This window comes from Sminthopsis crassicaudata, chromosome 3, assembly GCF_048593235.1.
Source record: "Sminthopsis crassicaudata isolate SCR6 chromosome 3, ASM4859323v1, whole genome shotgun sequence".
In the NCBI taxonomy this organism is placed as follows: Eukaryota; Metazoa; Chordata; class Mammalia; order Dasyuromorphia; family Dasyuridae; genus Sminthopsis; species Sminthopsis crassicaudata.
Genome location: NC_133619.1, coordinates 333,899,684 through 333,914,138, shown reverse-complemented (window position 1 = coordinate 333,914,138; position 14,455 = coordinate 333,899,684). Strand labels below are relative to the sequence as shown.

The window sequence follows — 14,455 nt, the reverse complement described above, 5'->3', positions numbered from 1 at the left end:
TAAAATGATTTGGTCAAAGCTACAAAGGGAGATTTTCAGAGGTGGAATTTGAACCCAGGTTCTCTGAATCTTCACACAGGGAACGAGGAAAGCATTTCTAGGAATGTGAAAACCTGCCAAAGTTGTTGTTGAGTGTCAACATAGACAGTCTTCTTATGTGGAGAATGCATTATACTCAGAAGTGTAGGTAGGTGAGCTTGGGACTGAGTCAGTGGAAGATCTTAGAGCCCATTGATTATCCCCAAATTCAAAGACTTGACTCTCTTGATGATAGCTGAAGTTAGCCAAAACTTGAAAAATACATGCCAAATATGCCTGTTCCTTCATAAAGTCCTAAAGTGAGGAAGGAGATTCATTTAAGTGGTTCTACCCAGAACAGATTCATTCTAATAAATATTAATAGCTGATATCTATATAGTGCTTTAAATTTTGCAAAGCGCTGTACATATGTTATCTCATTTGAGTTTTAGAAACCTTTTGAATCAAAGACTGTAGGACTGATTATCTTGATTTATAGATAAAGAAACAGATTTAGAGGGGTTAAATTATATCATTAGCTTATAGTAACACAGCTTTTGGAGGTGTGTTGTCTTCACTTTTTAATTTAAAATTTTAATTTTAAAAATTTATCTCATATAGGACTGGGAGATAGGTAGAGGAGTGAGAAATAGAGTCAGGGAGACATACAGAAAGAGATAAAGAAGAAAAGAAGGGACAGGGGAGAAGGCAGATGAGAGAGGGAGAAGGAAAAGGGAAGAAGAAGAAAACATTATCATTGTGAAAAGTTCTAGGGACAGGTAGGGGGCACAGTGACTAGCCCTCAAGATAGGTTGGACCTGAGTTCAAATGCAGTTTCAGACAACACTTAACTAACTATGACCTTGAGCAAGTCATTTAGCCCCAATTACCTTGCCCCCCCCCAAAAAAAAAACCAAAAAAACAACAACCAGGCAACTTGGTCTTGTTCAAAGGTATAATTTGAATCCAAATCTTCCCTGCTCTGGGACTAGTGCTAACTATATATGATGACAAATGGCTAGCCCAGTCTATATTCATTCACCCTTTGTCAAACGATATAACCTGCCATTAGGAAGGTGATGCCATGACTTGTAGGTGAGTTGGATTTAAGTGAGGCAGAACTGTACAAAGTCACCAGCCCCACTTACTCCTCTGGAATCATCTGGAGCAGATCCATTTTGTCCACTGATGTTCTAGAAATAGCTCAGAATGACTGGAGATGGCCCCAGAGGCAGTGGGAGACCTTGGTCTTTCTAAGGGAAATCCTTTAACAGTTCTCAGTGACTGAAGCAGTGCCTTAACAGCTAATCCCTGGGATTCCCTGATAAAAGGGAACTTTTATCCAGGGAGATTGAATCAGAAATCCTATTTGCATCTTTCCCATGAGCTTTTCTCTTTTAAAAATTAAAGAAAAAGCAGCACACTAATAGACAAAGCCAATGTTTATGTATTGGAAGTTTAAGACTTGTTAGTGCAAGTCCAGGGTAATTACAAAAATATGTTGTCCATTCTGCCTTGTCCCTGTGTCTTTCTCCTCATTCTGCCTGAGCAGCACTTAACGCACTGTTGACACTCAGGTGTCAGCTGTTGGCCTGCAGAAGTATCAGGGAGCCTTTATTAAGTGGGGATGGTGGTGGTGCTGATGAATACCCAGAGTTGGAGCCCTAAGTTCCTTGGCGCCAGTGGTTAGCTTAGAACTCTCTGTCTGGAATTGTTTGTATCAGGTTTGAGGTCTTTGAGCTGTTGTTCTTTTTGGGGTTTTAGTGGGAGAGAAATTTGTTTCCCAAGAGCTGGTCTGGTCTTGAGCATGCTGACTCAGTCACTCAGACAGCTGACTTTAGCATTTTCCAGAGGTTTCACTCCCCTCCCCTGCACTCCTTTCCCTCACCCTGGGGCTGTGGACTCAACCCAGAAGAGGAAACTGTTGATTTCTCTGCTTTGTGGCAGTCCTTCTGAGCTGATGCTTTTACAAAGGTGCCTTTCCTCTTGCGGAGAAGGAAAGAAGTTGAGTGAACTCCAGAACAGAATATCTAGGGCCTAGAGCCAAATCTGGCACAACCTCATTAGCCTGTTTTAGCTGCTCAGGTATCCACAGGCTTGATTCAGATCCAGCTGTTAGTGAATGGGTGATCCAAGTGTAATAGCTTACTTAATTTGGAACATGTCTATAACACTCCCCAGCTACATCCCTAATATAGAGGTTCCCTGTAGTCAATTTTCAGCCATTTCTGACTCTCCATGACCCCATTTGGAATTTTCTTGGCAAAGATACTGGAGTGGTTTGTCATTTCCTCTACAAATCATTCTATAGATGAGGAAACTGAGCAAACAGGGTTAAATGGCTTTCTCAGGATCATCCAGCAAATAAATGTCTAAAGTCATATTTGAACTCAGAAAGATGAATTTTCCTGACTCTATCCACTGTACCTCCTAGTGGTCTTAGGAAAAAAAAGAAGTTATTGAATGTGTTTGAAAATTGGTTATCTCTTCAGGGCATGAAAATTAGGGTGCTCTTTTCTCCAAGCCTGAAGTTAATCAAGCAAGAATCTGAAAGACATTTAGTATTCTTTCCTTCCTTTCCATAATCCTTTTAAATGAATTGTCTTGGAAAAATGTGTGTATAGTTTGAAACTGTCTACAAGTCAGGGCGGATTCATGTCTCTATGGGAACTGGAGGGAACATTATTATAGAAAGATGCCTCTTACTAGAGACATCTGGAAGATTGACCATTCAGATGTTTTTTCTTGAAAAGCAGATGCCCAGTAGGGTCTCAGAACCTGCAAGACAACATCTATTCTCTGGGCTCCAAGAACTGGCGGTCTCTGCAGCAAGTACAGTTTAGAGAGATCCAACCACAGCTTTATCATTTGTGGAATGCTCTTCCTCCCCATCTCTGCCTCCTGGTTGCCCTGGCTTTCTTCTACAAGCAACCTTTCCCAATCTCCATTAATGCTAATGCCTTCCTACCACTGATTATCTTTGGTTTACTTTGTATATATTGTTCAGTCATTTCAGCCATGACTCCATTTGGAATTTTCTTAGCAAAGATACTGGAGTAGCTTGCTATTTCCTTTTCTAGCTCATTTTACATATAAGGAAACTGAGGCAAATAAGGGTAAGTGATTTGCCCAGAGTCACAGAGCTTGTGAGTATCTGAGGCCAGATTTGAACTCAAGATGAGTGTTCCTAATTCCAGGTTCTGTGCTCTTATCCAACTCCACTTAGCTGCCTTGTTTGTATATAGTTGTTTGCATATCATTCTCTCTTAAAACTCTGAGGTCCTTGAGAAGAGGGACTGCCTTCTACATTTATTTCTATACTAAATGCTTGTTGTAATGCTTAGAACATAGTAGGCACTTAAATGCATTTTGACTGACAGATTTATTCTCCAGCTCTGTACTCTCTAGCAGACTCAGTTTCCTCATCTGCAAAATGAACTGGAGAAGGAAATGGCAAACCATTCTAATATCTTTGCCCCTCAAATAAGGTCACAAAGAATCAGACACACTTGAAAAGACTAAAAAACAGAAATAAATGTGTTAGGGAGTGTTGTATGTCTGATCTGGACAGAGACTCCTCTGTATTCCCACCTATTGATAAATACTCTAGGGCAGAGAGAGATGGGGAAAGATAGAAGCTATAGTCCTCTCCAGTGTTCCAACCACCAGCACCACTTTCCTTTCTTGGGTTTCTTCATTTTATTCCCAGCAAGTGTAGAGACCCAAGACATTACCTTTGTAAGGTCTATCTCAGACCATGAAAAAACTTTTAATTAAATTCAGAAAGATGATTTTGTGCCAGGCATTTGACTAGATGCTAGAGTTACAAAGACAAAAAACAAAACAAAAACATGGCACTCCAGCAAAATAACTGTATGGGCATATATACATATATTATATTTAACATATTTAACACGTATTGGTCTACCTGCCATCTAGGGGAGGGGGTGGGGGGAAGAAGGTGAAAAGTTGGAACAGAAGGTTTTACAATTGTCAATGCTGAAAAATTACCCATGCATATAACTTGTAAATAAAAAACTATTTTAAAAAATGGCACTCCTGACAGCTTACCAAAGGCAGAAACAGTATGTATGCATAGAAGTAAATACAAAATATATTCAGCATACATTCTGGAAGGAAGTTACAAGACTAATATGAAGGGCAATTTATTAATAGAATAGGGGACCTTGGAGAAGTAGGGTAGGGTAAGTACACTACAGGGATAGGACTTAGATGAATGGGTAAGTGGGAGCAGTGAGTGATGTCAGGAAAACAATCTTTCCTTAGGTAGCCTACTATTCAAAATTAGAGGGATTTGTATGGAACTATAAGATGACAATGACAATAAATTATCTTTTGTAGTAGCTAAAATATGGTTTATTTGATTATTGACCCCTGAGAAAAATAGAAGGGGAAGCTGTTGGCTTTGCACAGCCTTCCCTCACTTAAATCCAACTCATGTGCATGTCATGATATCACTTTCCCATCATGGTCCCTTTCAAGAACAAAAGACAAACCACAATCACATCTCCCTACTCCAGACATTTTCACCAGCTAAGTCCCATATCTTAAGGGCTCTCTTTCCTTGTCTCTACATTACTTTCTTGGATTATTTCAAGTCTCTACTAAAATCTCACTTTTTTACAAGAAGTTGTTCCTGATCCCTCTTAATTTTTGTGCTTTCTTCTGATGATTATTGGCAGTTTATCACATATATATCTGTCTATATAAGTTGTTAGTACATAATTGTTTGCATGTTGTTCCCCACCCCCACCATTAGCTGAGTTCTTGAAAATAGGGACTGTTTTTTATCTGTGTTTTTATTTCCAGTGTCTAGCACATTTATTTTTGTTGTTTAGTATTTCAGTAGGGTCTGAGTCTTTGTGACCTCATTTGGGGAGCAGAGATACTATAGTGGTTTGCCATTTCTTTCTCCAGTTCATTTTACAGATGAGGAAACTGAGGCAAACACAATTAAGGTCATACAGCTAATAAGTTTCTGAAGTCAGATTTGTTTTTTCTGTTTTTTTTTTTTTTTTTTTTTTTTTTTTTTTTTTTTTTTGTTTTGTTTTGTTTTGTTTGCTGAGGCAAATGGGGTTAAGTGACTTGCTTAGGGTCACACAGCTAGGAAGTATTAAGTGTCTTAGTCCAGATTTGAACTCAGGTCCTCCTGACTTTAGGGCCGGTGCCCTATGCACTATGCCATCTAGCTTCCCCTGATGTCAGATTTGAACTTGCAAAGATGAGTATTCTTGATTTCAGGCTTGAAATTCTATTCACTACATCACCTAATTGTCCAACACAAAGTAGGTGCTTAATAAATGCTTATTGACTACAGATATTTTACTGTGGGGGGAAAAAAAACCAAACTTAAATACAAATAAACAAATCCCTCTTATAAGGATAGATACTGGACCTGTGAGTTCAATAATATAGAGAACACTCTGATGAAGTAATTCTCTTTAATGGTGCAGTGGATATCTTCTCTATTACAGATCTTAGAGCAGAGGTGGGGAACCTTTTTTCTGCCAAGGGCCATTTGGATATTTATAGCATCATTCGTGGGCCCTACAAAATTATCAACTTAAAAACAGTGGGAGATGGTTGTACCTCGCTTTCAGCTCATCATTGCCTGCGGTTGCCTTGGCAGGGCCAGACCAAATGATTTCATGGGCCTTATATGTCTACCAGTCGGATGTTCCCCACCCCTATCTTATAGTTACTCAGAGCAACAGGAGGATCACAGTGTGTGTGTGTGTGTGTGTGTGTGTGTGTGTGCGTGTGTGTGTGTGCGTGTGTGTGTGTGTGTGTGTGTGTGTGTGTGTGTGTGTGTAGCTGCACTTGAGTCTAGGTCTTCCTGGCTCTATTTACAATACCATGCTACCTTTGTATATATATTTACATATTGCATATGCAATGCTTATAAAGTAAACATTAAGTCATTTCAGGAAAGGGGAAAAGCATTAACAAGTGAATTATATGTGAAGTATAACAGATTGCCTAAATTTACAGTTTGTTATCATTATGGTCAAGGTTGATAAACTTGGTTGTGACTCAAACCATACCCTGTATCCTCCTCCCTCTCAAACAAGCAGAAAGCAGCCCACGCCGTCCTCATAGAGTTGACTCAGAGCCTTTGCCACCATGAGCCCTGCCCTAGATGCTCTTTGGGCTGCTCTGCCCACTACTGTTTCTCAGCCATCCCTCTCTAGGCCGCAGTCTTGGCTGCCTGCTTCAAGCTTGGCTTTCAAAGGTGATATTCTAAACCAAGCCCTTTAGTCCTCGGAGATTGCTTCACCAGTCACTGAGCTGGTGCCAGCTTGGGGGTGGAACATGGCAGCTCTTTCACGAAGTGCGATGATGCCATTTGGTTTTTCCAGGTTGAAAATAGCAACTCTCTCATCTGGCTATGATGGAGGGGAAGTCAGTGGCGATGCAGCAGAGTTTCCATCTCTGTGTGGCTTAGGCATTTTTCCAGAGAGGACTAATGAGGCAGGTGGGGACCTTAGGCACCATACTAAGGCACAGGTGATGGGAGCCTCCCAAGTTGTTGCCTCTGCCAATGCACCTGTGCTTACCTTGGCCACCCTTCCATCTTGTTCAGGGACCTGTCCTTAGGGCCCTTGAGATGGGGATGGAGTTTTTCCTCTCCAAATATTGTTCCCCTTTCCCCCATTTCTTTTGCAAATAGAAAAGGACATTACAGAAATCCCCTGTCCCTGTTTTTCTCTTCCATAGTTTTTGGCTGCTTGCTAGATGAGAGCCAGGGCCAACCCTTTCTTTAACCCATTTCCCTCCATAGTGTGAAAGGCCCTTGAAACAGAAAAGAATTGACAACTGGAAGCATGATCATTTGGAAATCAATGATTTCCAAATCAGGGATGGGAAGGGCTCATGAAAAAATGCTTGACCCAGATTGACATCATAGCATCATGACTTTGTCCTTGGTCTTTTAAAAATATGTCCTGGCTTTGACCTTTGTCTTAGGATTGAAAGCAAATGTGGCCACTGCTCTGTTAGGTGACAATTGCAAAACATGACTTTGTAGACCTGTAAATGAGGGGGGACATATGGGGGCAAGTGATTTTCCTACAAGCTGCTGAACAATTACAAACACATTTATTATGAACTAGATAACTGACAGACATTCACATCTAAGTAAGACAAAAAGAAGATTGTATATGAAACTATGACTTCCAGCTTGTTTCTTTAATATATATTAAATTTAGCCTGATAGTTGCAGTGTTGCCTTGCCTATCTGTATCCCATTAAAAAAGCAACTTTATCTTCTTAAATAACAGAAATCTATTTTCTTTCCCTCTCATCCTCTACTCCAGGGAGAAAATAAAGGTAAAGAAAAAGAAATACAAATTCATTATAACAAATACATATAGCAGAGTAAAATAAATTCCCTCTTTAGCTATGCTGGAAAAAAAAAAATCTGTTTCATTTTGGATCCTGAATCAGGAGGTAAATAGATAATAAGATTCGTCATTGATTCTCTGGAATCATGGAAGGTCATTGTATGGTGGAGCATGGATCTTACAGCTTTCAGAGTTGTTTTTGCATAGAAATTGGTTTTTGTAGTTTTTTTCTCATGTCATTCACCCCTAATGTTGTGCCTTAAATTGCTCTCTTGGGTCTACTTATTTTATTTTGCATTAATTCATGCAAGTCTTTCTATCTCTTTTTGAACTTTTTCTTTCTCTCTTATATGAATTTGTTAAATATTTTTATTAAGGCACCCTCTACCTCTCCATTCCCTTTCTTCTCTCTCTCTCTCTTTCTCTTCCTCTCCCTCCTTGTGTGTATCTCTGACTGTCTCTGTGTCTCTCTTCTCTTCTCTCCTTCCCTTTCCTCTGTCTCTCTTTCCTCTCTCTGTTGCTCTTACTATTACTATATTGCCACTCTTTCAATTAAAGAAATTGATTTAATTTTATTTTTCAATGAATAAGCAATTTATTATGTTTTAGAATGCTGTCACAGCAAGAGCAGTGAATTGTGAGTCAGGAGGACTGGGCACTGAGCCTCAGCTCTGAACATATATAAGTTGATTTACCACTTTGTGACTTGATTACCTCATTTGTAAAATGGGAACAAATAACACTTTGTACTATCCACCCATCACAGGGATATTATGAGAAAAGCATTCTGTGAACCTTAGGGAATTCTGGAATCATAGATTATTCTCATTTTGCTAGTTTATTGTTTTCCAAAGAAGACTATACTCCCCTTGGGTGCAGGGGCTGTGGGTTATATTCTTTGGCATTCCTCACAGTAGCAGGTGGTAGCCAGTTCATGATGCCAAATTAAATAAATCCTGAGAGAATGAAAAGTAATGGGGTTAGTAGATCCAGACTAGGGCTAGGAATGGGTTGATCATGAAAGGATTATAGAAAGTCTGGATTATTATGTCTGATTTTAAGAAATGGGAGGACATGTATTATTAAGGAGGAAATAGAAGAAGCAAATGGGGGGCATCACCGATCTGATGATATAAGAGCTTTGCTTCCAATCAGCATCTTATTCCAGTGATATGATTGTCTATAGGTTCAGAAAGACAATATCAAATTAAAAACAAAATTCCTTTGGGAGTCAGATCTCTCCTGTTTGCTTGCTTTCAGTCAAGTGGCAAGGAGCCTCGGTTAGCTTCCCCAGCTTTGATTCTCTGACAATATGTGAGAAAAAAATTGAAGTTAGAAAGTCTAGGATTCAAACTTCTTAGTTCCTCTGATCCTTAGGTTTGTCATCTTTAAAATGGGGACAATAACACCAGTAGTACCTACTTCAGGATAATAGTTGTGCTCCAATAAAATAACAAACTTTAAAGTGCCTGTTGTCCACAGAGAGATGAACACATCTTGGATGCTTCTTAAGTCACTTGCTTCTTACTTTCTCTAATTTGTACAAGGAGTGGAAAGAAAGTTAAAAGAGCAAGACAACCACATTCCCAGAGGGACAAGAGATACTTTTGTCCCCAAGAAGACAGCAGGAAGCCAGACTAAATTGTTGCCAAGCCTGGATTTATGAGGATGTGGAAAAAACAGATTGGGCAATTCTAATCTACTAGCAAAGGAAGTACCAGGAATAGCATGTCTTTTTATAAGGCAGGCAGTGGAGTAGGGTTTTCTCTTGGCCTTTGAAAGCAACTGATCTATTATGGATAATAGAAACTTCTGCATCTGATGAGTTACAAGAGAGCCAGCATTTGAGCTTGGTGAACTTATTCTTTGATCCATTCAGAAATCTGTGTATCAAATGGGTGTTGTTCACAGTTGTTTAAATCACATCCAACTCTTTGTGACCTCAAAGAGGATTTTCTTGGGAAAGATACTAGAATTTTTTTGCTATTTCCTTTTCCAACTCATTTTACAAATGAGTAAACTAAGGTAAAGGGTTAAGTGACTTGCTAGTAAGTGTCTAAGACCAGATTTGAACCCAGAAAGAAGAGTCTTTCTGACTCCAAACTGGCACTACTTAGCTGGATGGTATGGAGAGGTTGGAACTTCAGACTGTGGCTTCTTGAGACACTCAGAACCTCAATTCTCCTCCGCTTTGAGTGAGACAGAAAGTGTACAGAACCAAGGAAACTGACAAGGATTAATGCTATATGGGCTGCAGTCATAGATGCTATTCTAGCAATGCCCCTAGAACCTATGAACTACAGAAAGGTGAATATGTTCATTTTGGTTGAGATTAGTGTAAGGAACTCCTGGTGTGGAAATTCCCTCCTCTGAAGCACATCATCAGCTACCTGACTGCCACTTCTGGAACTTGTGGGTAGGATGGGTGTGCCTTTTGGGCAATGAGAGATTAAGAGATTTACTGAGTGTTTTAACTGGAACAGTTCAAAGGGAAGACTTGAATCTATCCCCTAAGCCATACTTGCCTCTCAAATAACTTTAAATTGCCCTAAGTCATCTATCTTTGAAAAAGCATTTGTGGGAGCAGCTGTAGAGTACTGTAGATTGACCAGTGAACCAGGAGTCAAGAAGACTTTTCATTTCAAATCTGGCTGTGTGACCTGGGGCTAGTCATTTAATTCCAATTGCCTAAATAAACAAATATAAAACTTTAGGGTATTCTGATAACTATGTTAAGAGTTGTACCCAGAATTTTTCAAACATTGATGAAATATAATTTCTGATGACATATTATTCTCAAAGAGGAAGAACTGCCCTAAATACTTTTCCCCTCTTAAATTTACTCACTTCTTATTTATCTAGTTTTGTTTAAATTGTTTACTTCAGTAAAGGCCCCATATCTATTTAATATTTGTGGAAAGGAGACAAAGGGAGAGAGCAACAAAATATGGAAACTTCCTGTTTTTTTCTGAATTCCAGAATAGGTTCTTCTATTATGGTAGCCTGGGAACTAGAATCAGCTTGCTGGAAGGTGTCACACTCCTATTTTCTCCTGATTTATAACCACTTCCTGGTTTCTATTCAGCCTTTAGGTTTCTGCTCTTGGCCTATTGGTCCCTCTACACCATCCCTCTAATACACATCCACCCCTCTGATACACAGCCCCTCAGAGGTGTGTTTGAACAATGCTCCCTAAAAACTAAGAACTCTACCTCTAATTACTGAATATACCAGACCAATTAACTTTCACTCTTGTAGTGAAGTTAACTCTTCATTCTTTAGAGAAGCTGGCAATTCAGCTTCTCTAAAATCTAGAGGGTGTTCAACCAAGTATTGGTTATTAGTTTTATTTGCTTTTCTCACCCTTCCCCTATATCATGTTCAGCAATGCCATTTTGATCCAATCTTGCCTTTTGCCTATTGCATAATAGAATCAACCAGGCATAACAAAAGGGAAGAGACACTCTAGTGGAATAATTTTATTTAGCCACAGAAAAATGATATTCAACAAAGCTCTTGGATCAGGTAGCCTCCTCCTCCCTCCAACTCCATATAGAAACACATCATATAGACTGGGCAGGGTGTGGTTGATAGAATATAGATTTTAGGAGAGACTGTAGTAGGGAGGTCTCCCTGATCTTGGGGTGCTTCTGTTCTATCAATCTAGCAATGATTCTAGTCTTCTGGCTTTAGAATAGATCTAGATCTGCTGGTCAATGATAGCCAAATTTCTGAGCTAACTACTCAGTTTTATCTCCCCATCCCCATCTCCACCAAATTAAGTAAAGAATTTAAAAAAGAAAATAAAGCCTTTAATATAAAAATTCATAAATCCAGTAAAATAAATCCTCACATTAGCCTTATGTCTCTTTCTGCATTTTAAGTTTATCACCTCTCTGTCGGAGAGGTTAATAATATATTTCGTCTTCATATAATATCTTTCTTGTATACTATACTATTATAAATTTCAGAGTGTTCAATGCTTGGATAAATTTTATTCCTATCTACCTTAAGGTGTTCATTCTGCCTGCCAATTTTTTTTCTACCTATTCCATTTTCCATCTTGTTTCCTTTTTTCAAAATTCTCTTCTAGTCCAAGTTGGAGAAGTGATTCTATGACTTTAAGTGAGGAAAGGCCATGCAAAGTCACTAATCTCACTTTCCCCACCAGAGCTATCTGAGCCCAATGGCAAAGAGATAGATTAGGTCAATTGGAGATGGTCCTGGATGGAGTGAGAGATCTTAGCCTTTTAAAGTTATGGTCTTTCCCAGGTCTGTTTGACTGAAGCATTCTGTGATTAAGGCTCTATAAAAAATGAGATAGAGAATAGTTTCTTTTCCTTGTCAAAAAAAAAATTGATCTTGGAGGAGACCCTTACAGTTTCTGGCCAAAACACATACATTTGGTGTTTATGTTCACTGAGTCAATCGGGGCCCAAATAATGAGCAAGTAGAGCTTGGAATGGGACTTATTATTAACCAGTCAATAAGAGCCAGAGTGTTTTGGGTTTAAGGCATGTTCCTTATTAAATAAATTTGTCTGGTATACCCTAAAATATCTTATGAAGTTTCAGGGATCAAAATTTACATTTCTTTGGGCAGAGCAACTGCAGGTAAGGGTATGATACTTGAAGTAGACAGAGGGAGAGGAAGGAGGGAAGGAGATTTCCTTTTCATACTTTTTTAGCATCTGTCCCCTTTGCTTGAAATGTTCTCCTTCATCTCTGGTTCCAAGCTTCCCTGGCTTCCTTCAAGACTCAGCTCAAACCTCACCTTTTACAGAAAGCCTTTCTTGGGTCCCCAGGCCAAGTCTCCCATTTCCTCCAGGGCCATCTTCAGTCATCCTGATCTATATCATCAGGCCACTGGCCCCAGATTACTCTGGAGGGGAAAGTGAGGCAGGTGACTTTGCACAGGCCTCCCTCACAGCCCTTGTATCACCTTCCTGATGCAACAATGTATGACTTGCAAATTTTTTGTGGTTCAGTTACTATAATTCTGTCTGATTCCTGTGACCCCATTTGGGGTTTTCTTGGAAGAAACACTGAAGTGGTTTGCCATTTTCTTTTCCAGCTCATTTTACAGATGAGGAAACTGAGGCAAACAAAAGTGACTTGCCCAGAGTTATCCAGCTAGTGAGTGACTGAGGTTTGAACTCAAAAAGATTAGTCTTTCTGGCACTCTACCACTCTGCCATGTAACTACCCATATTTTGTATTTTATTTTCTATGTGTTGTGAATGTTATTCCTCTCTAACAGAATATAATTACCCAGGAGAAAGGGAATGTCCCATGAGATTGGGGAATGTCTTTAGCTGGCAGGCTAAATCTTGAAAGGAATCTAGCACCCTAAAAGAGTTAGTTGTAAGGAAGAGAAAGACACCATAAGGCATAGTGGGGGATGAGAGGAGAGATACCCGGGAATCATGGTGGGGGAGGAGAATGAAAGGAGGGATACCATGTGGCATGGGGGAAGAGGGAAGGGAAAAACTTCAAGAGACAGAGTGCCATGGTGGATTGATCCAAAGGGGTTCAGCATAGGCAGGGTCATAGGCAGATTTATAGGGAAATTTAACTTCAGCGACATGACTGGGATTTCTGACAGGACACAGCAAGATGGGGCCACCCACAAAGGGAGGAGAAGGGGGGACCTCCACAGAGGGTGGGACCATGAGGTTAAACTGATTCCTATCAATTCCCGACCCAGGGAGCAATTCCTTCTACATCCCATTCTTTCTCTGCAGACAACCTCATGAGCAGGCACCTAATAAATGCGTTTTCAACTAATGAATTCAGAAATCCTCTAAGCACCAAGACCCTCTCTGCATCCTCTTGGCAGAAAGATCTCTAAGATGATCTCTAAGGACTCTCCCAGCGCTAATGTTCTGTTATTCTTTTCAGTTTATAAACCATAGATTAATGACATAATTTATATGTATAGAATATAGAGTGAGTCTAGTTTTATCCCATCTGGAAAAAATGTTTGCCTTCTGTTATAGTTCTGCCCTGTTATGCCCCAGATGAATTTCTCCTTTCCTAGTCCATGCCAGAAATGTTGTGAATTAATTTCTAATCTACTATTAATCACTTAGTTTAGCTTTGATAATTAGGGTAATCCACATCTATCTGATCTATCCTGAAAAGGCCATATCTGTAAAGGCCCCATCATCTCAGAAAGAATTCTTTTAAAAACATCTTTAATTTTTCTTTTTTTATATTGCATTCTTTTCCAAATATATTCTTTTCCTAATTCTGACCTCATGAGTCATCCCTTTTAATAAAGACTGAAAAATAAATAACAAGAAAAGGCAGTTCAGTCAAACTAACCAGCTTTGTAACTTAGGCTGACAGTGTATAAGGTGGTTCAATACCCCTACTCCTCCACCTCTACAAATAAAGGGGGGAAGGTAGATTTCCTTGTCTCTTCTTTGGGGGCAAGTTAAAATTACATTGCATTCAGTTTCAGAAAGTGCTCTATATAGTATCCATTCATGTATAACAAAACATCTTTAAATGGAGGCTAGATGATCGTTAGACAAATATATTTTCATATGTGAATAGGAGCAGGTGACCACTGACTTCCTTTTAACTGTAAAATTAGAATTCTGTAATATGTTGATTGTTTGCTTTTTAAATATAAATATGTTTCTGATAATGATTTATGGCTGTGAGAGTTGGACTGTAAGAAAAGCTGAACTCTGCACAATTGATTCCTTTGAATTATGGTACTGGAAAAGACTTTAGGAGTTCAAATTAATCAATACTTAAAAAATTAATTTATCACATGTTTAACATATGTTGGATTACTTGCCATTTAAAGGAGGGAGTAGGGTGAAGGAAGGAAAAAATTTGAAACAAGGTTTTGGAAGGGTGAATGTTGAAAATTATCCTGCATATGTTTTGAAAATAAAAAGCTTTAATAAAAATGAGATATTATTCTCATTTATTTCTCAAAAAAAAAAGAGAAATTAATTCAGAATATTCATTGGAAGGACAAATACTGAAAATGAAGCTTAAATACTTTGGCCACATAATGAGAATATGGAACTCACTGGAAAAGATCCTGATGTTGGG

General features: G+C 39.1%; 1 protein-coding gene across 1 annotated transcript in view; it reads left to right on the top strand.

Annotated features, from left to right (window-relative positions):
• Positions 1–14,455, top strand: part of ITGB5 (integrin subunit beta 5) — a 192,069-nt gene that overhangs the window by 142,502 nt on the left and 35,112 nt on the right. The window lies entirely within an intron of this gene.